The following is a 27,079-nucleotide window of genomic DNA, read 5'->3' on the forward strand; positions in this document are numbered from 1 at the left end:
TTAAGAAGTCTATTATTAAATTTCTTTTAAAATCTCTGTTTACAAATTCTCATGTGCTTCTTTGGTTGCCTACTTTATGTATGAAAATGCTGGGCTTTCCACTGCGTGTGCTCATGCTTTCACCCACTTTCATAAACATTTTGAGAATGTTATCCAATGTTCAAAGCGCCGTGCTTGTGCTGAGCACAACTCTTTGCCACAAGGCAAAGCCAAGTGTTTAACAGCTTTCAAGAAGGTTTTAGATGTTCATTTACATTTATACAAGAGTGGTTTTAAGTCTGCAGGTCCAGGACATAGCCATTTGTCAAATGATAAGGCAATCAGCAAATGATACACACGTGTATCACTGCACACAGTCTACATATCTGCTTAACTTCAAACAAGTGAGCGAAGCTCTGCTCAAATTCTGAAAGTTTAAACATGGGGAAATATCTGCCATGCTGGGAACATGGCTGTGACGAAAGCTGTGTGCCAGTTTCTGCCCAGTGCAAGAACTCCACAGTAGAAAGGGGTGGAATAAACTTCTTACAAGATCTTCCTTGCAGATCTCCACGTCACCACGTGCTGCTGGTTGATGGATACACACAGCTGGAACTGCTCATCTGACTCCAGATGGGAACCCAGCTGCAGTAACACACCATCCTGGTGGCTGAGAAAGGCAGGTTCTGAGGTAGCTGCACTTTGCAGATTGACATTCTGCACTTTGCAGGTTGACATTCTGAATCAAACGGTTCTATATGTGGCTTGTATTTTCCATGAATTATTCAATCTGCAAATAATTTATTAGGTGAATTTAACCCCCTTTTTCTGTTCTTCATGGATTGCCCTTGAGCACTTTTTAATTTTCTCTTTGAAATTATTCACTGAGTACTTTCTGCGAATAATTTTTAGGACCAAATTCTCCACAGCATTAAACTGTTCCAATCTGGCTGCAGCTGCATGTGAGGTGCCTCTGGGCTTTCATGCAGACGGGGTGGGACTGGGGTTTTGCCTGCTATTCCTACACCTCAACAAAGGGCGAGGAGATATGGCAGAGCTTCCTTAGACCTAGTTCCCATAATAGAGGACTCTTTAGTAAAACCCAGCATCAGAGGCAGATGTGGACTTGAATGTTGTGAACCAGTGAATGGTTGGTGGAGTGCTTTCTGTTCACTCTAAGGTGAACATTGCCCCAAGTCTGCTTACAACACTGAGGGCATCTGCCCTGAGATGCAGGCAGAAGGCATCCTTTGCAATGACCTCCTTGCAATGCTGCATGGCTGCAAACAAAAATCAAGGCTGATGTTACCAAAAATGACAAGAAGCACAGTGAGAGCTGTCTGACAGTGCTCATTTTCCTATTGGAGAAGGGGATGGGAACACATCTTTATGAAGTCAATAGAAAACTCAGAGTTAACAGCAAATGAGTAACTGCCCAAAACTCTTCGGGAGGTCACAGATACAGATTTCCTCAGGTTTCATGCTTGGTTGGTGGAAGCAGTGAATGCACCCACAGCTAATTCCATTCACTGGGAAATCAGAAGAGAAAGGAGATGGAATGGAAAAGAGCAGCATCAAAAGTGCCAGCACCAGGAAGAGATAAAGCCAAATCAGTATTCAAATTACATGCGTGTCTCAATTTTGCTTTGTTATTGTGTCACTATTTTGAAAAGCCCAAATTATGCTCATAAAAACTTAAGCTATCCATACATATGTATGAAAGTATTCAGCTCCAGCGGGGTTGAGACAGACAAATCTGGTAGTAGGTTTCTTTTCAGGTTGCGAGAAGCAAATAATAATCAAGTGTAGTTGAGTTGTGTGAGATATTGGAGTCCCGGAACCACCTCCTCTGTCTCATTCCACCCCGAGAGACAGGGAGCAGCACCAAGGATTTCTCTGCCCCATCAGTCCAGTTCTCAGAGAAGGTTGCAACAAATTTTCATGGAAGTCAATGCATGGAATGAGGTCTTTGTCAACATCCTGCTGCAGTAACCCAGGCTTGTAGGCAGTGACACAAGTACCAGGAGTGAGTGGAGCAGGCAGGTCACGTAGGGAGGACTTCACAGAGGACAAATCCCATCGGTTCTGCGCTGTAACATTTGCCCCACGTATTTGCCACCAGAAGGCTTCTCCAGAGAACACTGTTTTACTGTCTGCTCATTTGTCAAATAGTTTTTGTTCACCTCTCCTCACTGATTGTACCACAGAGTGTAAACCCAAACGATTCTTCCTGGTGCAGAAATAAAAACCTGTTCTCACAGCATAACTGCGTATCACCTCTCCATCTCTCACAAAGATCAGTTCTGGTATCTTGGAGCACAGTATTTACTTTCGCTTCATTATCTTCAGGATTTTCCTCTTTTCCTGCATTCAGCTCCTGCTTGGTGAGTAACATTTTTATACAGCATTGCTTTATTTTTGTGTGCCAGCATCCAGGACACCGAGGAGCAGATCAGGATGCTGCCGCTGAGCTTTACGAACACAGATCACACAGACAGTGCCTGCCCTGGAGAGCTGTATTTAAGAAGGGATTTTATACAAATGGGATTAAAGTTTACCAGGCAGCCGGGGGAGGCGGCCCATCGTTACAGCCACGGCGAATGCATCTCAGCAGTGCTCTGGGAAGCACAAACAGTGCAGAAATCCCTCGCAGTGACTGAGAACGCCGATAAGGGACACGTTTGCACTGCTCCCCACAGTGGCTCTTTTGAGCGTAAAGCAGTTGGATGAAACAAGAGTAACATTCAGCACTTGCATGGCTCTTCACAACTTCCAAGGACTGCAAAACATCAACTGATGAATCCCCACTGCGCCGCAGTGAGGACAGCAGCTCATCCCCACCACGCTCATCTTCCTGATGAGGCAACCTGTCCCCTGCAGCGCAGCGCCCACCTCCTCCATGATGGGATGGATCTCACCCTGGAGGAAGGTGCACTGCCCACTCTCCCCATCCCTCGTCTTTTTCCTCCCTTTTCTTAGATTAAGATATTTGCCTTCAATGGAAAAAAGTTTATTCACATGGGAGCATATTATAGATGGACTTAACTATAGGCTAAGATGTACGTATTTAAAGCACTCATGTTGGATAAGAAAAAACATGGCAGCATTTGCTACAGCAAATAGAATGTAAGAAACAAGATCAGACTGAGAGGCTGGAAACAATGTCAGTGGTACGCATGCACCAAAAGGTAGAAAACTGATGATATGTGTGACTGAAAGGAAACAAGCAGTGGTAAGGGCAGAGAAGGGCTGTCAGCCATGAAGACAACACTACAAGGACCCATGCTTGAGATTCTCAAAGCTCTGTGAAGGAGTCGTACAGTTCCAGATGAAATCAGTTGAATCTCAGGTAACTCAGCTCAGAATTGCATATGGGGGAGATTCCACACAGAACAACATGACATGGAGTATTCACAATGGCCGCGTTGTGACTGATGCTGAAGGCAACTGGTGTGCAGATAGGCAGCTATACTGAGATGTCCTTGCTGTTCATTCTTCCCATCCTGGCTGGGTGAATTAACTAGCAATGGGGGTTTGAGTCTGTCCGCTTTATCCTTTAACGGAAGAAGAAGAAAACAAATATGAAGATGACTGACAATCCTGGCTGGTGGTTGGAAGGCACCCGGCAGCCGCTCGAGAGCTTTGATTCCAGTCCATACCTTTCAGAGGAAACCAGCAGCAGTGTACACAACCAGTCACAAGGTTATAAAGGTGTAGAATCATCTGCTTTCCCAAACTTCTAAAGTGAACTGCCTCAGATCACAGCCCATGGTTCTGATTAGAGACTTCGAAATACTCAGTAGTAACAACCACACCAAAGATGGGTAACGTACCTACAGCCTTCCTTCAGGAAAGCTGTATTCCACTCAATGATTGCAAAGTAGCCCCAATTTTAAGCGCCTCTGCCTCCATCTTCAGCATATTTCTCAGGAAGATTAGAAAATTCTCCCCTGTTCTGTGATGAATTAACTTTGTTTGGTCATATTTTTTGAGGGGGGAAGGGGGAATTACCATGTTACTGTATGCACAAGAGATCAAATGCATGATTAAAAATATTTATAATACTGATGTGGAAAAGAATGATATGTTAAACAGATAAGCATATAATAATGCATGTCTTACCCATAAAGTTTAATTTATCCCTTGGGCAGGGCATAAACTTTGCTCAAGAACAACATGTTTTCCATCTATAGATTGCAGAGCTAAACTGCTTAATTTTACAGCAAATTGATCACTGCTGTAATATTTCAGGAGCAAAATGATCCTCAACAGTCAGTTCGGTTTCAAAAGCCAAAATTTATAGTTCTGCTTCTGATTTAGTGATAAGGTTTTTTAACATATTGGGCATTTCATCACTTTCTATCGGGAGTCAGCGTTGAACCAACAAAGAAATATTTTTTGAAATCAACAACAACAACAATAATAAAAAAAAAAGGAACATAAATAATACGCCTCCCACTGACAGAAGGGCTTAATATTCCCTTCAGATGGGTAGGAAATTACTCAGATTCCCGTCCTTGTAAACATGTGTCCTGGCCTCGATGGGAGACGTGCTGTGCCGCCCTATGGGGCGAATGGCACAGATCCGAGAGCAGAACCGCCTTCCTGAGCGCTCAGGAAAAGATTCCATTTCTTTTCCCACGTGGCCGAACTTCATTTCACCCAATGCAAATAAAATTTAGTACATCTAAAGTTATTTGACACTTCTGATATGTTTAAAATAAATGTGGAGAGATTTAATGATGTGAAAGTTCATGACTCAGTAAAGATTGCTCCCTAGCTGGGGTCTTAGGATAGACACCTATAAAATCAAATTATTATAATCACAGGAGTCATGAGAAAAAAGTAGGCCCTGCTGAGCTCTATTCACCGAGTTTTGCATTCATTATACTCCTCCTAGTTATGAAACAAAGGGACGAGGTAGGCTGAAATCTCAAAAGGTTTTATCAAGTCATTCTTTGCAGCAGCATTTTGTGATTACTATGGTGAATTTTTAGAACGCCGATTCATGTGCCAAGAGAGGGGAAAAAGACACGACTCCTCAGCTACCTCCACCAACAGCAAATGCTCAGCTCTAACAGTAACTCCCCAAATTATGGACACTGGCAAAATAAAAGTAAGTGCACGGGTTGTCTTTATGGGAGAGCGTTATGCTCTCCAATAAATGGCCCAACTTAAGGAAAATTATAGGCAACACGAAGGTCAGATTTTAAGAGGCTAACTCACACTGACTCGATGCTGTCTGTGATTTGGGAGACAAACAGCTCATCAAACTCCTTCACACACACGCGCGTTCCCCATCCATTGCAGCACTCCATCAGCAAGGCCGTGTGATTATATTTCGGTCAGCAGCACACATTTGCACACAGGAGAACATGTATATGGCTGTTTTATAATCAAGAAGGTTATTTCCCAAAGCTGCTATTGCCTTTATGCATATATCTGCACACTGACCTGGGACACACTGAACGCACACGCAGTAATTAGGTCATTTACTTAGGCATGATATTCCTTCTGAGGCTTAAAGGGTAAAGCGTCTCTCTGCACACCGAGTGGGGTGCAATGGTATATTTTTCATGTTTGTGTTTTATAATGAAGGAAAAAATGGAAAGGGAAGGATCAAATGCCAACATTTTCGTGAGGAAAACAATAATTATGGGTGCATATTTCACCTGCAGTTATTTACAAGCAGAGTTTAGATCAGGGAGATGTCTAAATCCCTGATGGAAGCTCGCCGTCAGCAGTGCAGACACGTTGTCTGGCCGCAGCCTGCCGGGCTCAGTGGGATTATGCTGGGGAAGGAGCAGCCAAGCACTCTGGCTCCCTTTAAAAACCGAGGCGAAAGGTTTCAGCTACAGGCTCAACTGATTGAAGTGCACATGTTCTTCTTCAGCCAGCTACACCCTTTAGCTGACCGAGCAGGTAAACCCTCCCAAGTTTCTGCTGGTAGGCACTTACATGTACAACATATCCTCAGCTTTAGAGGAGTGGAAAAGCCGTGATTGATGTTAGCCAATATTTCAGACTCATTTTCTAAGACTCAAAATTCAGCTTCAGAAATATATACAAGGCTTCTAATGGGAGAAAGCACTAGAGATTGCCAATCTTCTTTTAATTAGAGTTAAACGTAGGAAATCCTCTACCAATCAGCTGCAAAGAACTGTCTGCGGACAACTTAGTGGCTTTGTTTTGCTTTGCAACATCTCTCTTGGGTGGTGCTCACATCAGATTCCTCCTTCAGGTGTTTGTGTGGCAGCTGTGCTCCAGCCCCCCATCCTGGAGCTGGTGCCAGAGGAACCACACCGACAGCTCCAGCCCTCAGCATGTGGGACTGCATCCCCACAGCCTCCCTGCTCTCAGCATGGCCCACTCACAAGTGGCCTTACAAGAAACACGACTGTCATTATGCTTGCCAATGAATTTATTGTCTTGCCAACGAATGCCCTGCACTTGCATTCATAACAACTGTGTGCACCCAACTCTCAAGGTGAAAATCAGGTGGAACCACGACCTATCAATCCTAAAGGATGGAATATGAAAGGCACAGCAAGTCCGGGCATTCAGGAGGATGGGTTCAGGTTTGCTCTGTTGGCTCAGGAACCCTAACCAAACATTGCAGTGAAGGAGATCACAGTTTTGAAAGTTCAGCTGCAAACCTACCTTCATATCAGAGTATTTTTCCCTCTCTGCTGTAGCAGCACTAAATGCAGTTTGCTCTCCTTTACCTGCTTCCTTTTTTTGTGTGTGTGTGTGTGTGCATTCCTGGGGCCCTGCAGTTCCCTCCTGCTGTATTTCAGCCTGTGTGCTCTCTTTGCATGAAATGCTCTCTATCTCTCTATTATTATTCCCTCTAAACTTTCTTTGTTACCTGCTCCATCTCCTATTATTTCTACTGTGTCATCAAAAACTGACTCCGTACAGTCTGCCAATTAGCCTTTGTCTGTCAGCACATTCATCAGCATCCTGAAGAGTGATGGTGAATGGCAGAGCATGGCAGTGCTATTTGATATGCAGCCGTATGTCCTTGCACACTGATGTACCGTTGCAGATGAAGAGGGAAGACATGGCTTAGATTTCCCAGAGACAAAACTTTTGGGAAGAAGCAGACACAATTAGGGACAAATGAAACAGAGTTTCAGAGAATTACAGAGAATTACAAAAGCAGTGCTGGCAATGCTACAGAATTAACAGCAAAGTGCACAGAACTTCTTTGCATTTGGAATTGCCTGTTACGAATGCGGACCTCCTGTGTGTGCAAGAGACAAAAGTCTGACATGGATATTTCCAGGAGACAAAGAGAATTAACAGCATAATCTGATATTACATACCTGTGAGTGGGCAATGCAAACACAGCTGCTTCTGTTCCTGTTACAGCGTGACTTCGGTGCATGACGCACACTGCATTTTTCTGTGGAAATATATAAGTATGCATTATTCAAAATTCAAATATTAATGATCACATAAATATTCTATGATCTTGGCTATTACTTTCAGAACAAACATTTTAATTTTAAGATGTCATATTTGTAAAAGCTGTATTTTGAGTAAGAAAGAGAGAGAGGAAACGAGAGGCAGACCCTGCTGGAGGTGTCTCGGTGCCTTGCCATGCTGTCTTTGCTCAGCAAATACACGGCATGGTTAAATGTTTTTTAGCTCTGCGGGGTTCACCTCCTTCAACATTTGCAGCGCTACTATTGAAAAGTACACGGAGAAATAGAAAGCAGATGCACACTAGTTTGTGTTTGGATGAACTGTAGGTCTGAAAGTGCACGCCAGTAAGTAGGATTAGGTTTATGGGGCTGAGCTTCAGAGTAAACTTGAAGGATATGCAGGACCAGAGCAGCAGGATTAGGAGAGAAGCCCATAAAACTCCAACCCTCTATCACTAGATCTTCACTAAGAAAGAGATGTTTCCAAATTAATCAGAAAGCAAAGTAAAACAATAAATTAAAAAACATTAAGCACAAATGAGAGTTATGACTTGTCTAGACAATCTGGATCAGAATTTCAAAGGGAAGGAATAAGAAAATTATATTCATGCCAAAAGTCAGCTTTTGTGTATGCAAATGGAGAGTTATTACCAATGTTGCAAGCAGATTTCCAGATATCATTTCAGAATCAGCCTGCCACATCTCAACGAGCTCTATTTTGCAAGTGCTCAGCACGTGCCCCTGGAGCCAGATTCCCAGCAGAGCTCTGCAGTGCCATCACAGTGGGGTGGGACGCATGAAGCACTCAGAAGAAGTTGGCTCTCATTTAATTAAGTGGAAACAAAGTGCTTTTGGAAGCGTAGAGCTGAGTGTGAGTAATAACATACAGAAACTGTCCCAAAAGTGCTGTGCAAATTTGCACACTTTACGTCCATTAATAGGTGTTGATCTTGATCAGTTCCCACGAATCACTTCCATTTCTCGGGGGTTCCTGCACACATCCAAGGAACCAGAGAGAGCCCCACCACTGCTGTGCTGCAAGAGAGACACAAACGGGAATGAAGTGTGCACAGAGCCCTCCTGCCTTATTGTTCCACCTCTCAGTTGTGACATTGCAACTGTTTGATTTCATACTTAGAAACCATCACACCTCACCAGCGTGTTTATTTGTGATTTCGTGACCAGCATTCATTTGTTCGTGCCCTCAGCATCACGGTTTCCTGGCAGCAGGACGCAGTGCTCCAGAAGCATTCCCTGCAGGGAAGCTCCATGCTGAGGAGCTCCATGGAGGCTCTGGCTTGCAAAACATTTGGGATTTGGTTGCATGTATTAGGGAATATCTAATTAGTGCATGTATCTGTCTTGGTGATAAACAGAGATAGTTACAATCGTTTGTATGCACAGAGGCAAGAAGTCAGTTCTAACACAGTTAAAAACACTGAACAGTCGATCTCAGGAAGAGCTGTACAGGGGCCAGGGGAACTTGAAAAACAAGATGTCTGCAGAAAGATCTACTGGAATAAGATGTGATGACAGCCCATGCATATAGGTACTGCTTGCACACTGCTGACAACAACCGAAGCAGGCTGGCTATGAGCTGAGTGCTTGGCAGGGTGCAGGGCAGGAGCAAGCCTATGGCCACAGGATGCTCCTGCAGGCTCTCGGAGGCTCTGAGGCTTCTCCTCACCTTCCTCCTGTCTCACTTTTTGGAGAAAGTGCAGTCATGGAGTTGCACAATGGGGACGGGCCCTGTGCTCCAAAGGCCCCAAACTGTTTCTGCGATGCTGTGGGTGGCATCCAGGCTGCACCCAGGTGATGAGCACCTACAGCCAAGGAACACCACGATCAGCCTCTTGGCTGATTTCATGGAGGAATCATCTTCCTCGTCTCAGCATGCTTCCCTTTGCTGCATCTGTGTTAATTGTGAGGTTTTCACGTATTTGCTTATAGGTCTGTGCCTTTCCATTTGCTGATGGCAGAATGAATACATTATGCCATATTCTATGTCAGTGGGTAAGCTTCTGTCTCTCCAGCTTCCTTTCCATTGCTAACAAACTCCTGGCAGAGGTCTGTACCAGTCAGTGACTCATTAGTCACGTTAGGAATTGCACCTCGTATTGCTCTGCGGAGAAGAGGTGCTCAGTGTCCTCTACTGAATGAGCGATCGGCTGCCAGGGCCAGAACCGGACTGAGAGCTTGGAGGAATAATCCTTCAGCCATCGGGTCTGACTTATTCATGCTGTTAGCATCTGAAACTGCTGCTGACCAAATGGTGCTCAGCAGGGTCACACCTCAAGGATGCAATTCATTTTCCTTATAATTACTGCTCTGTTCTAAGAGCCCAGAGTCTCTTTAAAGAAAGTTTATCTGTGGGCTCAATAAAACCACTCAAAACCACTGAAGAAATAATCTTTAGAAACATCCCACAAGCACTGAGGATGGGGAGAACTGGGAAGAGCTGCAGTCACAGCGCATTGCTTCCTATCAGCAGCTCCTGGGAGGACGTGGGAGCCGACACCGAAAGGACGATGAGAGCGGCCAGCAGGTGCTGCAAATGATGTTTCCATTGGGACTGCTGTCATCTGCCCTGGGCACACAGACTGCAGCTTGCTCTGCACCAGCCAGGGAAATTGAAACCTTAAGGGATGTATCTTGCAGTCCTTCAGCTCACGTGACGTGGTGCTGGGAGTGCTGTTGTCCATCTCCAAACCCAGTCCTCCAGGTGGGTTTTGGTCTGCTCACTTCAGCCTGACTCACACCTCAGCTCACAAGAATTTCAGACTGATGTCAGGTTTGGACCCTTACGTCTCCTGCAGTTCTGACCCTGCTGGCTCCCTTCAGACCAGGTGCACGTGCTCGGTCAGTTTTCTCTGCAGCAGGAGGCAGACAATTCTGTGCTGCGCTTAACCTTTGCATTTTCATCTCCTGTAATTCCTTCTGATACATTTCGCCACATGATCTTCAGATAGGATTTGTGTTTTCTCTTGGGCTATTTCTAGTGTCCTACATATGTCAGTAACTTTCTGCAGAGTCAGACCATCTTCCCTGCAGAATTTCCTATTGTCATCACTTCTGAGCCCCTCTGCAGTTGCTGCCCCTGTTAATTCCCTTAAAAATATATTCAGTTATGTGGCACCAGCAGGTCTGTGTTGCACTGTCAGCCCAGGATGAGCTGCTTAGAGACAGACATTCCACTGCTTTTGCACAAAATCTACAACATTTTTTCTAGTCATAATATCGTATGGCTACTTAGGTGATGGGTCACATACACAGCCCTACTTTGTTTTATCTAGTTACGTGTGTTCTGCTATGGAGATGCTATTTGCTAAATGCTGTAAATACAATGCAGTTGATATAATAGCTATGATTTTCCTTATTCCTCAAAGTAAGTACATGCACTGCATTCCTGTGCAGCCACTTCTCAGCACAGAACTGTAACACACTACGTTATAGAAGAGAGATTTTCATGGACACAAATGGGAATTAAGTGTCCAATCCAATAGACTTTTAATTGGAATTGAGCAACCACAAAGCCTTTGAAGAACTCTGCTACGCTGAACCTCTTAATTTAGCCCCAAACTGTTTGTTGATGGGAATCCTAAGGCAGCTGTAGGTAAAGGTTTCCTTTGGCTCCAGTATCCACATCACCATTCACAAAAATTGCAACGAGTTCAGCAGTAATAAAGTCCATATTTGGCTGAGATACAGATGTATTCTGTTGGTTTTTTTTTTTTACCCTATAGCAAAACCATATAGAAATGTTATTGCATTTAGCAGGGAAATTAAACGTTCCCCTCTGTTTCAGGAAATAAGTTACTGTGTGTTTCTTTCAAACACAATTCATTAAAAATCTGTTCTGCAGTGGCAATGGGCACTTTCTGACCTGAAGTGGGGGTTCTTCTAATGATAAATGCATTTCTTCAAATCACAGTTGTGCACATTATACATACCTTAATAAAATCCAATTGTTGATTATGATGATTAGACATCTTAAAAAATCTTTTTCCATGTTTTTTCAGATCTGTGGTTTCAACACATACAGAAATCTTTAAATACCAGAAAAACAAACATCCATAAACAATACTGTGAATGGTGAGGAGCCAAAGCATGAATGCAAAGGGGAAATGTCTTTTGCACGCTGTGCTGATGAAAAGACGACCAACATGCTAGAGATTCTGGCTGAAGTCACCAAGGTTGCTCTCCCCACTCACTCATACATTGCAGCACTTTTTAGGACAGCGTTGTGTTTGCTTTCATCTGTTAGTTTGGTGCCTGAGGAAGTGGTGCAGTGGTTGGTTATCAGGCGCTGTGCTCAGTTCTGGGCAGAAAGGCAGTCCTCCTCGTGTTGGCAATACGTCTGCCATCTGCACATGTACATCAAGTGCATGTTTTACTTTCTTCCTTTGTATTCCACATATACTGCTGCAGATAAGGCTAGACAAATGCACTTTCATTGACAAAGACTCACAGAATGCTTTGGGTGGAAAGGATATTTGGTGATGGTATCTTGCACAGTTTGTCCCCTCTGCACCACGGCAGGATTGATTGCTTTATCACCAAATGATCCCTGATGGATGAGTTTTGGGTCTGGGCATCAGTTAAAAGTGAGGACGATAATTCAGTTTTACTGATGCCACTGAAAGGGGAAGTTAATCTATTAAAATGTTTAGAAGTTTTACAATTTCCCATAAAGTGTTTAAAGCTGAACGTCTCAACCTCTGCCACGTCGTGACCTGTTCTTTCTTCTTGTCCCCCCTTTTATCCGTGCTTACAGCATAGACTAACCCTACTGGCCTCCAGTAGGGCTTTGAGGGAGGCAAGGTGGCCTTTCTCTATTAAAGACACAAAGAATCTCATACACAGATCAAAAGGAGTGGTGAGATTTGTTAGCAGCATTACAAATAATAGGGGCTAACAGCCGGGGGTGGCCAATGTCATGTCTCTGGCAGCACCTCCCTGGGCTCACAGCCTCACATCCCTGCCTGGCTCAGGGTGTGCTGCCAGCTCTGCTCCCACCTGCATGATGTTCTTGCAAAAAACTCCTGGTGCACACCTGGTGAGGGGTCTGACAGCCCGTGGTGTGACTGCTCAGCCCAGTGTGCCCAGTGCTGACCCCTCTGCACCTGAAGACACCTGCCTGCAGCCTTACAGAGGTGACTGGCTGGCAGGCAGGTGACATCACAGCAGCCCTGGGGCCCCGTGACAAGAAGCAGTGACAGTGGCACCTTTTGGGAGCACGGTTTCTCCTCGGGATGATGCTGCCCCGTGGCATCTCAAAGGCAAGGCTTGTGCAAAGCCGCCCCAGCCCCAGAGCAAGGCACAGATGTAAATGTGAGAAAATCAGAATAAAGGAAATTAATACCTGACACCTACAAACACGTGCACATAAAAAAGTTTATATAAAAAATCAAATAGTTTTTCCCAGAGAGAGTGAGCTGCATTTGCTGCTCGGGCTGTGCCAGCACCCTTGCAGCTGACGGCCCAGCCGCGCGCACTGCACACACGTCGCCCACGCCGGCACGGCCCGCTCTCCCACCGTGTCTGATGCTGATTAGGAAGGTGTCTGAAAGCTCAGCAGAGGAAAAAGCGTAGGACAGAGTTATGATAATGGCAGAGACAAAGGCAGGAAAAAAGGCAATGGATATTATCAGCACACTGCATTTTTTGTGCAAGAAGTCACGCGATGGTAAGGTGTTTTGAATAATGCAGCTGGCAACTGCCATGAAGAAAAGCTGCCTCTGTTGGATACTCTCAGGTATCCCGTTTGGTCCCTATTGGATGGGAACACAAACATCTGAAACATGCCAGAGACATCAGCAGGTGGTTTGTGCTGGGAAAGCCATGGAAAGGTGCCCCCCTGTTCTAGGATCAGCAGGCATGGCCATAGGAAAGCTCTCTGTTCGCCAAGAAGTTAGCAGGTTGGTGTCTCTGCTGTTAACTTGGTTAGAAGGATTCTAAGAAAAGAGGAAAATTCAATGATGACAAGATGAAAAAGAAGTTTAAACTAAACAGTGGTGGGACGGCGAATGGATTGCTCAGACTGTAATGGTCACAACCCAAAGCCTCTGTGCAGAGGAGGGGCCATCCTCCATCCATCTGTGCATCCCATGTCTGAAATGGGAATTCTGCTCTCTGAGCTACCTCTTTTTTTGCTTCAAACTGAGCAGAACCCTTTCCAAATTTCTGAAAAAAAAAAAAAAAGAAAAAAGAAATGAAAAAAAAATTCTGCTGCTTCTTCACTTTCTGACCCCAAACACTACAGTGAGCAAAGTAGTATAAAAACAAAGAACAGGAAGGGATGCAGAAGGTCTGGTGAAGGAGGGAAGCTCCAATGCCCAGCTCAGGACTGTCACTGAGCCGTAGGAAGGCTGGCACTGCAGCTCAGCAGTGAAAGCTGAATTTCCTTTCCCGCTTGGATTTATTTAGAACACAAGAGAATCCGAGTAGAAAGAGACACCCTGGATCCCACAGTGCTAATGTAGCAAACCAGCAGTAATAATTACACTATTTTTGTCTCTGTATGACCATTCTCCCTCTGCTTGCCCTCCCAGGCTTCGGGCGCCGATTTCCATCCCTACACACAACTGCTTTACAGTTATTCCATACACTTAACTGTTAAACACCCAACGCTGGGTGCTCCGCTATCTGCACCGCACAAACCCGAAGGGCTGCGAAGCTCCGACTCGGCACACACCCGCGGGCGATGGAACTCAGTCCGCGCCTATCGGCCCTCGGAATTCCGTCCGCATCAGAAGGCTCGCGGTGCCGACGCAGCTCCAAGCGCTGCAGGGACGGGCTCAGCCCGAGCACCGTGCTCATCTCCGCTCCGCACAGCACGGCCGAACCCCGCGGCGCAGCCCCGCGAGATGCGCGCACGGCGCTGCGCTCCGTCAGGGAGCCGCGCTGCTCCCACCGGCAGCCGCGTCATCCGCAATCCGCCGCCGTAATAGGCTTTGTCTGGTACGGGGCAAACCCCATTAGGCATGAAAAGGCAGAGCTACGGAAAGGAGCCGGCACTGACAGCCTGCTAAATGGGGAGGGTTCTGCAGGACAGTGGGACTCAGCTGGTTTGGAAAAAATACACCATGCAGACACACGCGTTACATTTTTTCTCTCTCTCTCTGTCTTTTTTTTTTTTTTTGTGTGTGTGTGTGTGTGAGGGTAAAAATAGGATCTCAGTTTGCTGAATATACTCTTAGCTGCTGTGTGCTATCATTCACTGCTAGCTTTACAACTGTTGTTCTGTCTGCCTTGGCCCAACCCCATGGAATAACCTCCACGTCTTTTGCCGCTTCTTGCAATCCTTTGTACAGAATTACATCATATGAACAAATGATCTGGGGCCAGCAGCAACTCTAAATGCAAGCAGGCAGCTGCATGTGTAGAAGCTGGTACGGCTGTGCAGGAGGTGCTCAGCACTGCCTCAGATCCACCAGGCTGGGATGTTCTGCTGGGATGGGACAGGAGAGAACAACAAAGCAATGCTGGGCAGTTACAGATGGACAGTGTAAATATTTAAGCATCCCATGCTGGCGTGCAGAATGTAAGGCAGGCAGCTTTTGCACTTGTAATTTCTTTAAAATCTTTTCGTTTTCTTTTTACTAAGACGCACAGATAACAGAAACTCGGGTTTTGCTGAGCAAATGGAACATGTGTGCTTGAGCCTGGCCACAGCTCCAGGTCATCATGAGAGGCTTGAAAAAAGGGTCTTCGAGGCTCATTTCTGTGCCTGCAGACCTTGTGACAGACACTGCACACAGCCGTGTTGTTAAGATTAGGACTGCAATTATTTTTTGCTGATTTGGTCAGCTTGAGCTTTTCTAGTGGAATTTCTCTAGAGGGCAGTAAGGATTCAAAGCAGCCTCAGTGCGTAAGTGTCTGTATATAAATTTGGTAGAAATGACAGATCATCTTTGCACATCAGTAAAGGTTACAAGAGTGGGTGCACATGTAGGGTAGAGCAGCTAAAAGCACATAAAGCGTACTGTACACTCTTCCTTCTCATAGCATCACCCAGGATGATATTTCATTGCACATTTGTATTCTAAATTACTTAAAGTATTTTGCTTTTAATCTTGTTGCGAAAGGGCCTTTCTGTTAGAGAAGATTCAGTTCGGGTTAGTGGAGGGCATAGTAACAGGGATACAAATTGGAGAAATGAGCCAAGGGTCCGTGTGAAACCCTTTGATTAACACCCTGGAGGGCTGAGACAAGAATTTCTTCCGCGACTCCTACCTATTACTTCCAGAAAACTGAGGATACAAGAGCTGGAGCGAGGTCACAGTGCAGCACACGTGCTCATTCTCTGGCTGCAGTGTGGTTGAGCAAGCTCAGGTTCAATGGGACACAGGGACACAGGCCATGCTGCAGGGCAGGTGGCCGGAAAAAGTGATCGGCAATTATATTCCAGCCAATACCTGATAATGTGGTGTCCCTGCTTACACTGAAATTTAAGCTGTTTATCAGACTTGGCGATGCCATGAATGACAAAAGATCTTTGTGTGATCCTATAATATCTTTATGTAATGTAATAGAAGCTCTCTCGGTTCCAGGGTATTAACCATTTATCGTTGATTTCAAATAGGGCAGGTGTGGTTGAATTCCAGCCACGCTGTGTGCAGCCAGATGCAGGCAGGCTCACATTTCTGCAGGTGCCTGTTCCACTGATACAATGAGACATAAGGCTCAGAGACACCAGAGGTACAAGCAGAGAGATAAGCTCTGAGATCCAGTTGTCTACAGTGCCAAAGCAAAACACCCCTAAAATCTGAGTTCAACTTGGTGTGCAGACTTGGAGAACTGAGCAGAAAATGTAATTTATGATCCAGTCGTTCAGGGAGCCACTGGATTTCTTATCTGTTACAGCAATGAGGTTGCCCAGATCCACTTTACTCAGGAGTTTACAACAGCGGCTGCTGCTGCTGGATACTTTCTATTAATGCTTCACATTCATACAAACTCCCTGCTCCCGGCAGCACCTCTACACCTTCAGCTGCTTACAGCAGGGCTGCTCACGCTGCCACTCACAGCCCACCAAGGAGCACACTGTGTGCTGCTGGCAGCGACCGCACAGCTCGGAGCAGCTCTGGCAGTGGGGAGCAGCCTCTGTGCAGCTCGGAGTGGTGCCCACATGGCCCTCGTGTGCAGCCACGTTTGAGAACGTATATGAATTTGTGCAGCATCATCAACATGTGGGCAAGTGCTATGCCAAAACTGAAGTTTGGGGCAGAAGTATCAAGGCTAGCCTGGGCACTTCAAATCGACAACCAAAGTGCAACCTTTCAAAGCAACTGAAAATTAGAATGGTATGAACAATGTGAGAGTGGGCTAGATTTTATTGTGAGATTACATTTTTAAGGAATACTAAATTTAGGATCTAAAGATGTTCATACTTGAATATATTTAAATAATTAGTCTGTAAAATATTCATCCTACAATCTGTATTCTTGCTTTTCAGGTGTCTTAGCATCCAACAAATCCGTATTCCTGACCTTAAAAAGAATGTTTCTTGCCTGAAACAAATTTAAACAATAATGTAAGATGCCATAAAACCTGAAACCACTTATGTCAAGTCAACAGGAGATTCCGTCACGATAATTCCTTCCTCGCTTACAAAACAGCTTGGAATCTGGCTCGGCTTCACCCAGCACCTTCACCTCTCCTTTCCTGTCCTGCTCCTGCCGGTGCAGCGCCCTGCCCTGGGCTGTGCTGTGGGGTTACCAGATGCCTGGGCACCCCTGAGCCCTGCTGACAGCCGTGCTGGTGCAGGCAGCACTGCACTCGTTGGGCCGCTCTGAAGATCTGATCCCCAGGGAAAGCGGCCCAGGTTGAGTCACCCATGTGTCACCTCAGTGGTCACAGGTGCTTGGTCCTGGAGGCGGTGTGAGGAATGGTTTCCTGAGCCAAGGCCATGTCTTACAGGTTCGCTTAACGCAGACACTGCTCTAGGATCTTCATGAAGGATGGGTGCCAGCCCTGTGTTTGGCTCTCAGTAGGGCACTGAAAGCAACAGCTGAGCAGTGGTGAGAAAACCCATCCCCTCCTCACCTATGGTACTATGTGTGATGAGATCCTTGCTGAGCATTTACTTTGGAAGTACTCAGGTAGCTTTCACTCCACTGTTAGGTTGTTTGGTACAAGCACTGAGGCTCATAAAGAGAAGTACGCCTTCAAAAGAGGAATATCTGCCTAAAACAGATCTATTTCAAAGCCAGTGGCCCAAAAGCAATTGATGTTTGGGGTCCTCAATATAATTCAAACCACGCTCTCCCTCAGAAAAAGCTTTTAGTTAAGGGGCTATGATTTTAAAAGGCTTTATACCCCACATGTGCACTATGGATCATGGAACTGGGAAGCAGTAAAAGCTGAATACAGCTAGTATAGTAGGGACTGACAGCATTATGACTTTTATCAGTTGTAGGATAAATAAGTCCAGTCTTAGTAAGACAGTTAAGCCAATATGACCATGCTGCTACGCTAAAGATTTATGGCGCACCGTCCACCCTATAAAGCAATTGTTCAGAAACCAAGGGCTCTAAAATCCTTGTTCGGACAAGTCGTCCTTGTTCCAAGTTCCACTGAGCTCCCTTCCCATTAGCTAGAGCAATCTTCCCAAAAAGTACCAGAGAAGTAAACAGAGTATATGAGGTGCAGGCCAACAGACGCAGCCTTTCATGCACAGTCCAGCTTGCCTTGCAGGAGCATCTGGAACAAGAAGCCAAACATCACGAATTCATCATCTGGAAGATACCAGCAGAGCAGACCTGGAGCAGCTTACTCTTGGCTCAACTGGTGACATCTTCTATTGCCCATGCCAGAGTTCCCCCATCTATACGACTAAACAGATAAAGCTACTTTCCAAATCCCTTTCATATCAGTAAATGAAAGACACAGATGCCAAGTGTCATAACGAAAATATTTTTGTGGGTTATTTGGAATTATTGGGAAACCCATACTGGACACTGCTCCTGGAATGTTATTTCAGTTGTTCTTTTCCAGCAAGAGTACTTTTCTCCAAAAACATAAAGGCCTGAAAGGATGAAGTAGATCAGATTTAGTGGCTCAGGATCAGTCAGTTGCTCTTAGTGCAGTTAGAAGGAGTTGAAGGGAAGATGGGTGGTTTCAGGAAGATACCTATGGGGAGATGTGTGCCAGGATTCAAGCCTGGTGATTCATAAGCTGTTCGTCAGTAGCTGTTAAATATCTGCTTTTTGCCAACGCTCACTGTTTCAGTCTGCCAAAGATACTGGATAAACAGTCGCTGTTAAAAATTTATAGTTACTCTGGGGAAAACAAAAGCTTTTTGTGGCATAATGCAACATCATAAATTAAAACTTTTTTTTTTTAAATTAAGAAGTTACATCATGTTTTGATGTAATGTGATGTGGCAGGTCATGCTTTTAATTTTAATAAGCTTAAAAAAGAGAGAGAGAGAGAAAGAGAGAGAGATTTGGGAATATAAATATTGCTTCTGAACCTCTAACATCTCCTGGTGGAGGCTAGCAAAGCAGGTTCACCTCTGCCACCCGGGTTCAAGTCTTATTTCAGAAAAACAATTTGAAATGACTTCTGGAGGTATCAGCATCAGTTAATGAACTGAATTTCCACTCCACAGACCTTTCAGGAAATTGCCAAACAGCATTAGCACTCCTATTGTATTTGTCATACTTAGGAATTGCTGCGCTTTGAAAGCGCTGTCATCTCCAGCTTACCTTGTTAGAAGCACCTTGTAACATCCAAGCATCTTCAATTAAAAAAAGGCACCTGGGAGAGCCAGGAGTGTGTTTCAGTGGTGCTTGAAGTCAGTTCCCACTGATTTCAGGAGCAGCCGCAGGACTCCAAGTGCATCTCTGAACAGCCAGTCCTTAAGCAGAGGAATCTCATTTTGGACTTCAGAACTGAGACCCATCAGATGAGCAGTCAGTCACTCCAAGCAGCGGCAGCTCTTTTTGGCATCGTGTGGTTATGACAGAGCAGAATTCATGTATTCACGTATCTTTAAACTGGTGTGAGCTTTCTGCACATCTCAGACGAGGCCTGCAATATGGAACAGAGAAGTGATAAAGTTTAGGTTCTCTTTTCCAGAAAAAAAATCCTCTTTTGATGTTTATGCATGAGCCAGCACAAAGGGATGTGAGCCTTGATTTGAACCCCTGGTCACCTCCGGATGGAAAGAATCATACGTACCACAGGACCACCACAGAGGGGAAATAGTTTTCTATTCAGCACGTAACCTCCTGAATCTTATCTTTTTAATATTATTATTTTTTCTACAGCTCAGTCCTGACCAGAGCCCTGCATTTATTTAGTCATATCTGACAGAACGTTACTCGATGGCCCCTGCTCATTTCTCACTGACATGCTCTGACTTGGCCATATGTGTTCCTCGGAGGGCGATTGCCCTCGTGGCACGTTGGCTTTGGCTGCAGAGGAATCCTGGAGCTCTCACTGCCTCCGCTGGCAGAATGTTGGCACTTTCTGGAGAAGTCTTGCATAAGCCTTGGGAGAACGAAATAGGAAATGACCACTGTAACGCAGCTGAGTAATGCGGTTCATTTCGAACTGCTCCGACAAGCACCTCACCCTCTGCTCTGCCCGAAGTAATTGTTAAGGGCTGTTTAGGTCTGTTCCCTTTCATTCTCCTTTTCTGACTTGCTTTTTTTCAGTTCTCTTATTTGTTTTACAAATAGTGTATTTTTCCATCCTGACTCTCATCTGTATACTTTTAATCACATTCAGAATAGAGGAGCAAGGGTGACCCATTGTCCTCACAAGTGACATCTAGTCTCTGACTTGACTGACAGGAGGTACCATTAGAATAAGCATCCCTTCCCTGACAGAGGCTATCCATGTTAACATTTCTGTTCTCTGGGCTATATATTTGATCTTACATAGCTGTAAATTATGAGTGACTCCATCAAAGTCAGAGGCATTGCTCCAGAGCTAACATGGTGTAGGTCAGCTCAGATTCATGCTTTTGGGATTTCAGACGTCTCACTGGGGCTCCTGTTGCATTGCTGGTTACTTCTCTCATTCAGCTTTGTACGTGCTTAGAGTAAGTTGGCAAGAGTGCCCAATACAAGTGCTTATCACACGAGTCATTGCCTTGAATTTCTTGAAGATCAGGTTCAAGCTGGTATTTGAACTTGGTTATGGAGACAGAAACGTACAGCACATTACTGTACCGTAAGTCATATCAGGGCAATATCAAAACAGAGTAAAAGTTAAACAGAATGTCTGAAATAATTTCTCTGTGTACACAGAGTACATCTCCTTGGGGTAAAACTGATCTTTCAATTCAGAGTGCACATGGAAAGTAAACTACTGGAGACAGAGAAAGTTCAACATCATCAACTGAAGAGAACTGGACGAGATTGAACTTGAGACAGTTAAACTGTAAATAAGAAAAAGATTTTGCCTTCAACTCCACAATTTTACACTCATATTCTATGAATGTTTCCAGCTCTGGCAATTTTTCTACATCAGAGACGAGCTCAGAATGTTAGAGGAAAGCTGTGTGGCAAAGGACAAGGAATGCAGAGTTTGACTCATGTGAGAAGGAATGCGCTCACCAGGAATAACGTTTACAAAACTCATTTCAGGAGGTTCAAAACCACAGTGAGATCAAAAGGTGCGTGATCAGCACAACTGGGAAAGCAGAGCAGAAATTGGTGTTGGGAAAGTAGGAAGGGCCAGAGGTGGGCGAGTGCAGAAGGCTCTTTGTAACTGATAGAAAACAGAAAAAGGGGTTGTAAGAACTTCGTACTTTGTATTCTCTTAGATAACGAGAACATAAAACGTCTGGTTCTCATCTTTTTTACACTTATGTAAAATTAGGATCAACTCAACAAGTTAATGGAGTTACATGGGTTTAAATCTGGCATAAGTGAGATAAGAAACAGGCCCATCAGTTCATTAAGGACTTCATTAACTGTGACTGGAATATCTTGCAGTGCCTGTGTTCCTGCAAATAAAAACATGCATTTGAGGCCACAGGAAGGTATACTGCATGCCCTGATGTGTATGCATCCAACCAGCTGCCTGTTTCAAAGTCAGAAGCTAGAGGGCTCTGTATAGTTGCATCTCATGTGGGTGAATATGTACAATACTTGTGCAATAGTGGGACTTGTGCAACAAGAGAGATGCACACCCAGGTGGGGCTCACCTGTCATCAGCAACAGGCTGGGTGCAGAAAAGTGGGCACAGGTCTGAGTGCACACAAGACCTCCCATTTAATTCAACTTTGTTGTGGCTTATTGGCTTACAAAATTATCCTGTTTATGTTTATCTCACTTACAAATAAGTTAAATATATAACTACATTCCACTCTGCTCTGCTTTCTGCCAAGGATATACTTATGGTCTTATGATGCTACTCAACCCACTCTATACCAATTTTACTTAAACATCAAAACAAAAGGATATTAAAAACTCGGTCCCCAGGAAGGATCTGGAAAGCAAGGGAACAAGCAGCTCCCTCAAAGATCTCATTCCCCTGCATGATTGATGGGCTCCATTACTTTGACTTTGCTGTTTGATCAAATGGTAAATCATGTAAATATACCGTGCGTGAGAGTCAGAGCAGTTTGAAAGAACTGAAAATTTTTGTTTAAGTTATAGGTCAAGCAGCAATTTCCCAGAACAGCCCTTCATGGAAGCAAAGATTTTCTTCCTTTTAAGCACACATCAGACCAATCTAATTTACTAGGGAGAAAATTCACTTTAGTGCAGAAGGACAATCCAGATGTATACACTATTTACGCCCTTGTTAAGTGAAAATTGGGATAAGTGGTACTAAGTGGGTGCATAGATCTTAAGCTTGTCCTCTTCAATTGGGTGAGTTTTACCCTTAATAAGAAGTATAAGTAGAGCATCAGTGTTGTCTAGATTCTTATGAAAACCATTAGCACACAGCTGAGATTCACCATGAAGATGCAGCAGAAAGTGTAAATTAATCAAGTGCTATTTTACCAGCTATATATACTTCTCATGTAGTGCTTCCCATGTGTAAGCTGTGGACTCTATTATGTCTTGCCCAAATTATGCTGAATGAGAGGTTTTGAATTCATTTCTATCATTTCTACATGGGCTTTCCTTATGCATTTCTGCTCAATTTCTGCTATTTCTTCTGCTGAAAATTTATCATATCACAAAGGAATGCTGCAGACTATTTAGTCTTGTGTGACTTGCTACATTTGTCCTTGGAAAGGTCTACATCAACAGAACGCAGAGGAAGGCGAATGAAGCTCAGCAAAGCACATTCAGTACAAGCACTCAAAGCAAACTGGACCACAGCCACAGATCCTGCAGTCACTGAAAGACTGAATGATAACCGTGATACACAAGCTGGGAATGAACGGGGATTCCAAATACGTCTGAGGTAGGGAGAGCACCAGAGGACAGCTTGGCTGGGATTTTCAGCCATCTCTACAAAGGTGAGCACTGCTGTGCTGCACTGAGCAACATAACAGCTATTTCACCAAACACTTCTGAATTATTTAAACAATGTAGAGTTAAACCAGTAAAAAGAAGCTGATTAGCAGGATAGGAATCACTATGATTTGAGGACCAAAATGTAGAGGGAAAACTGATGGGATCTGTATCGGTTTGATTTTCAGTTATTTATGTATTCAGGCACTCTGTTCCAGTTTTCCTATTTTGGGTTCTAACACTTGTTTGCCAGTTTGACTTGGTGCACATAAATCCCATTTAACTGACAAAACTGAGGTTCCTTACATATGAGTGCCTCCTTCACATAACCCAAGCCGAGGGGTCAAGGTCCAATTCTTTGGTTCCCAAGGTACATTACTTCTACTATTCAGACAGCTCTAACTCTCCTGAAACAGGCTGGATTTCTGCAATGAAGGACGATGCCAGAGAACGCACAACATCAGCTAGAGGACCTGTGTCCTGGAGAGGAGAGACCCCAGTCCTTCAGTGATGGCTGCAGTGCAGTTCCCACAAAACTGAGGGCTGACCGACTGCTCCTCTCAGCGTGGTGGCATCTCTTCCTAGAGACTGTCACTCCTACCATCTCATTCCCAACCTCCAAGCCTCAGGGTGATAAGGAAGGAAAACACTCTAAGTATCCTGAGAGCATTTCATTAGATGTTCTCAAGTAGGCAGCTTGAATTGCTAATTAAACTTGGAAGACTCTCTTTTCCTGTTTTCTCTTTTTTTTCAGCTTGACCCCAAATCAGCTTTATCTCTCGTTCAAAAAGCCTCCCTGTCCCAGGGAAATGTAAATGACACCTCCATGTGTCTTAGTGAGTTTGGCTCATGCCCTAATGCCAGCCACATCATTGCTTTGTACATCAAAAGAACTCTCTCTGACACAGACATTGGTTTACCTTAGCTGGAGTGACTCATCACTTTCCCACAATTAAATTTTTGGGCTCTAATGCAAAGCAGACTTATCTGCTTTGACAGGACAGTATGGAATAAACAAAAAAGACTAAATTTGTATTGGCAGCTACCACTGCGCTGCAGTTATGAGTAATGCAGCATAACTAGAAAGGACACCAAGCACCAAGAAATCAAAATAGATTCTGTAGCTGGAGAGCCAAAAAAGAAGAAATATCTGATGATCCCCCCTGACTGTAACTGACTGTTCAGTATTGTATCAAGAACTCTCTGGGAACCAGAGGAAGAAAACATTTCCAGTCTTCCCTTTCCTGCTACCTTTCCCTCTCCCTCTCCCTTGCCCTAATGGAGAAAACACATCTTTTGCACAGGATCAGATGAATTCCTCCAAGGCCCCGGCCCCATGCTTCTGATGGGCTGGGCAGCAGCCAACCAGAGATGCTGGGCATGGGGACAAAACATGGAATTTTGCTTTCATGCTCTCATCACATTGCTCCATTACCACGTCTGTGCACACAGCCCAATAAACAGCACGTACAAATAAACAGAACTCCTTGGCACGTGCTTAAGCAAATTAGGCCATGATTACAGACAGTTAAAAATTTGGATTCCCAACCTTTGTACACTTCTCTTGTGATGTTCTGTAATTGCTAATCGCAGCAATATCTGTGCAGGGTAAGTAATTCAACATGACAAGTGTTTTTAGCAGCAGGTGAATAGGATCAGTTATTGAAACAGCAAAACTATTGCCAACGTTGAGAGAATTAGATACAAATGTGAGGTCCAAAGAGCTTCACTCATATCAGATATCAGCACAAGCTGGAATAAACACAGGACATTATTAGCCTGACGTGGAAAAAATTAATTTAATTAGTTTATAAAAGAACAGAATGGCTTGGCTGGGTTTGGATGCTTTAGCATCCCAAACAGAGCAGCAGTGTCACACAGCTCCACTTGTACATTTGGATTTTGAACGACTCACCTATTGAATTGTATGTCTAACCTGGAAACCCTTGAACAGTACTGTACCAGACACAAGGTTCTATTTTAAAAGGCTCACTGCCCTCCGCACAAGGGAGGAGTAATTAGCTGTTTGTGAAGTGTGAGTTCACTGCTGGATTACATCTAGTCTAACTTCTGGCTCTCAAGCAACACTTGGCATTCTTTATTCAAAACTAATTTAAACCTTCATTGTACACTCTGCAGCATATAAGTGATGTCTGGAGGACACCCTTGCAGCTTCAGTAACACCGTGGGAACGCACGTTTTAACCTTACTGCGTGCGCCCAAAGCCTCGGGAGGCTGGTCTTACAGTCACACCAACCAGATGGGACGTGCCAATAATGTCCTGTGCCATCAGCATGGAAAGAACAGCTCTCTGGAGAAAGATGAATGGACGTGGCTCTGTGCCAGCACATTTTTGGACTGCCACGAAGAGGTCTTCACTTTTAATTAATTTTTAAACACAGAGCATCAAGGACATGATAGCCTTAATGAGATGTACAGGACCATCTCCCATTTCTCTTGTCTTGAAATATGACATGAAATAACAGTTGCTGGATGTAACCAGAGAGAACCTCCACGCATACATGCTTGTAAAATATAACACAAAAAGAGATAGATGTGACCAGACCAGCACATGTCCTGCAGGAAACAAAGTCCAGAGTTTTGCTTTACAGATCACCACAAAGCAGTAAGAAGTTTCAGGCTTTCGTAGGTTCATGTAGTCTGGATCCCAGCGTACACTCAGAATGACAAGCGACATTTTCAATTGAGACTGCCAGTTCTGGCTTTCCCTGTGGCAGCTTCTGAGACCATCAGTGAAGGTCTGGGCTCTGACCATGGGGGAGCAGCTCAGTGCTGCCGGGCACCTTCAGCCTCCTTCAGGCACTCAGGTAGCAAATAACACAGCACCCAGACGCTTTTCATGAGGCGATATAGAAGTTGCCATTAAAAGTCAGAATGTAACAAAGCATAAAAGTTTATTGTGAGTGGCCCCCTCTCACCTAAGTGTTACCTAATGCCGGGCTCTTCAGCCCTATCATCCTCCAGCCCTCCGAGACAGTGACCACGTCAGCTTGCTCCTCATAAATAAATCCTTGATAAACCGGCCATCGCCTGAGAACAGCAGGGGCTTTAAACTGGTGACAGCCCTTTTGATCTGCTTGGCCCGTCATGCCGGAGCACCTGTCTCACTGTGCGGGGTCTGGAAGCAGTACTTCGCAGCTCATAGCTCACGCGCTGTTTCTTAACCCCTGCCCTGTTTACCAGAAGTTGTTTTATCTGCATTTTTGATGTGGGCTCTCTGCTTATTTCCCAGCCACCAGTTACTAAATGGAGCTCCCATATGCATGCACACGTCCACACGTGGCCAAGAGACAGTGACCACTTGTGCCCAAAGTCAGTCACGTGCAGCCCTCATAAATTAATGCCAAAGCTCCACGTCCTTCGCACTTTTGTTTTCACTTTAAGATTCTAAATAGGGAATAATGAGCATCAACACCCACTTATTCAGTAAGCATATAAGCAATTAAATTAAATTAAATTAAATTAGCACAGCCAAGCAAACAAAGCGGTAATCATTCAAGTCCTCTATTTAGGCTGCAGCCATAACGATAGGCTGAAGATTAACAAGACATTCTAGTAAGACAATTAGTATCACATTTTTACTTTTTGAAAATCTTAACCACTGAGTCAGTATGATTTTTGCCACTCCAAAAATAGGAATTTTTGATTTCTTTTACATAGTCTTTCCCCCTCACTTCAAAATGTGACAAATCCCAGACCGAACTGCTCTGTCATAAGCTTCATGTCACTGGGCTACATTCGGCATTGTCTCCTCTGTACAGTTTTAGCCTGTGTTCTCCTGGGAGCCTCCACCACTTTCCTTGAACATCCTAAAACAAGGACTGGCCGGTCCAGAACAGTAACGGATGAAAACATTAGAGAATAGACTTGGGTCAAGAATTATTATTGCTAGAGGCCTCCAAAATCTAGTTATGGGTTTCAGCAAACCCTGTGGGCTCTTATGATAATGCTTTTCTACAGTATTATTGTTATATGGCATTAAATCAGTCAGATTCATGAGCAACAAGAGGTCAATGTCTGATTGAAATTCATAAGGTCAAAAAGGAAACTAAAAATCAATTTATAAGATATGAAGATTTAGGTTCAAACTATATCCATGAGCAATAAAATTTCACATCCATAAATGTAAGAAATCAGTTATTAAACTTGAGGGGGGGAAGAAGACTTATTAAGTTTTACACACACATAAGGCAGCTAACACATAATTTTATCAGACATTAC

The 27,079-nt window shown here is 44.3% G+C and overlaps 1 long non-coding RNA gene across 1 annotated transcript in view; it reads right to left on the reverse strand.

Moving 5' to 3' along the window:
• Positions 1-27,079, reverse strand: part of LOC128081039 (uncharacterized) — a 222,590-nt gene that overhangs the window by 7,596 nt on the left and 187,915 nt on the right. Inside the window, exons 4-5 of the long non-coding RNA XR_008206954.1 lie at positions 19,121-19,445; positions 7,308-7,387 (exon numbers count right to left, since the gene is read on the reverse strand). This is a non-coding gene — a long non-coding RNA (uncharacterized LOC128081039). The remainder of the gene's footprint in view (positions 1-7,307; positions 7,388-19,120; positions 19,446-27,079) is intronic.

The sequence above is a fragment of the Tympanuchus pallidicinctus genome, unplaced genomic scaffold (genome assembly GCF_026119805.1).
Source record: "Tympanuchus pallidicinctus isolate F22 unplaced genomic scaffold, pur_lepc_1.0 scaffold20, whole genome shotgun sequence".
NCBI classification, from domain to species: domain Eukaryota; kingdom Metazoa; phylum Chordata; class Aves; order Galliformes; family Phasianidae; genus Tympanuchus; species Tympanuchus pallidicinctus.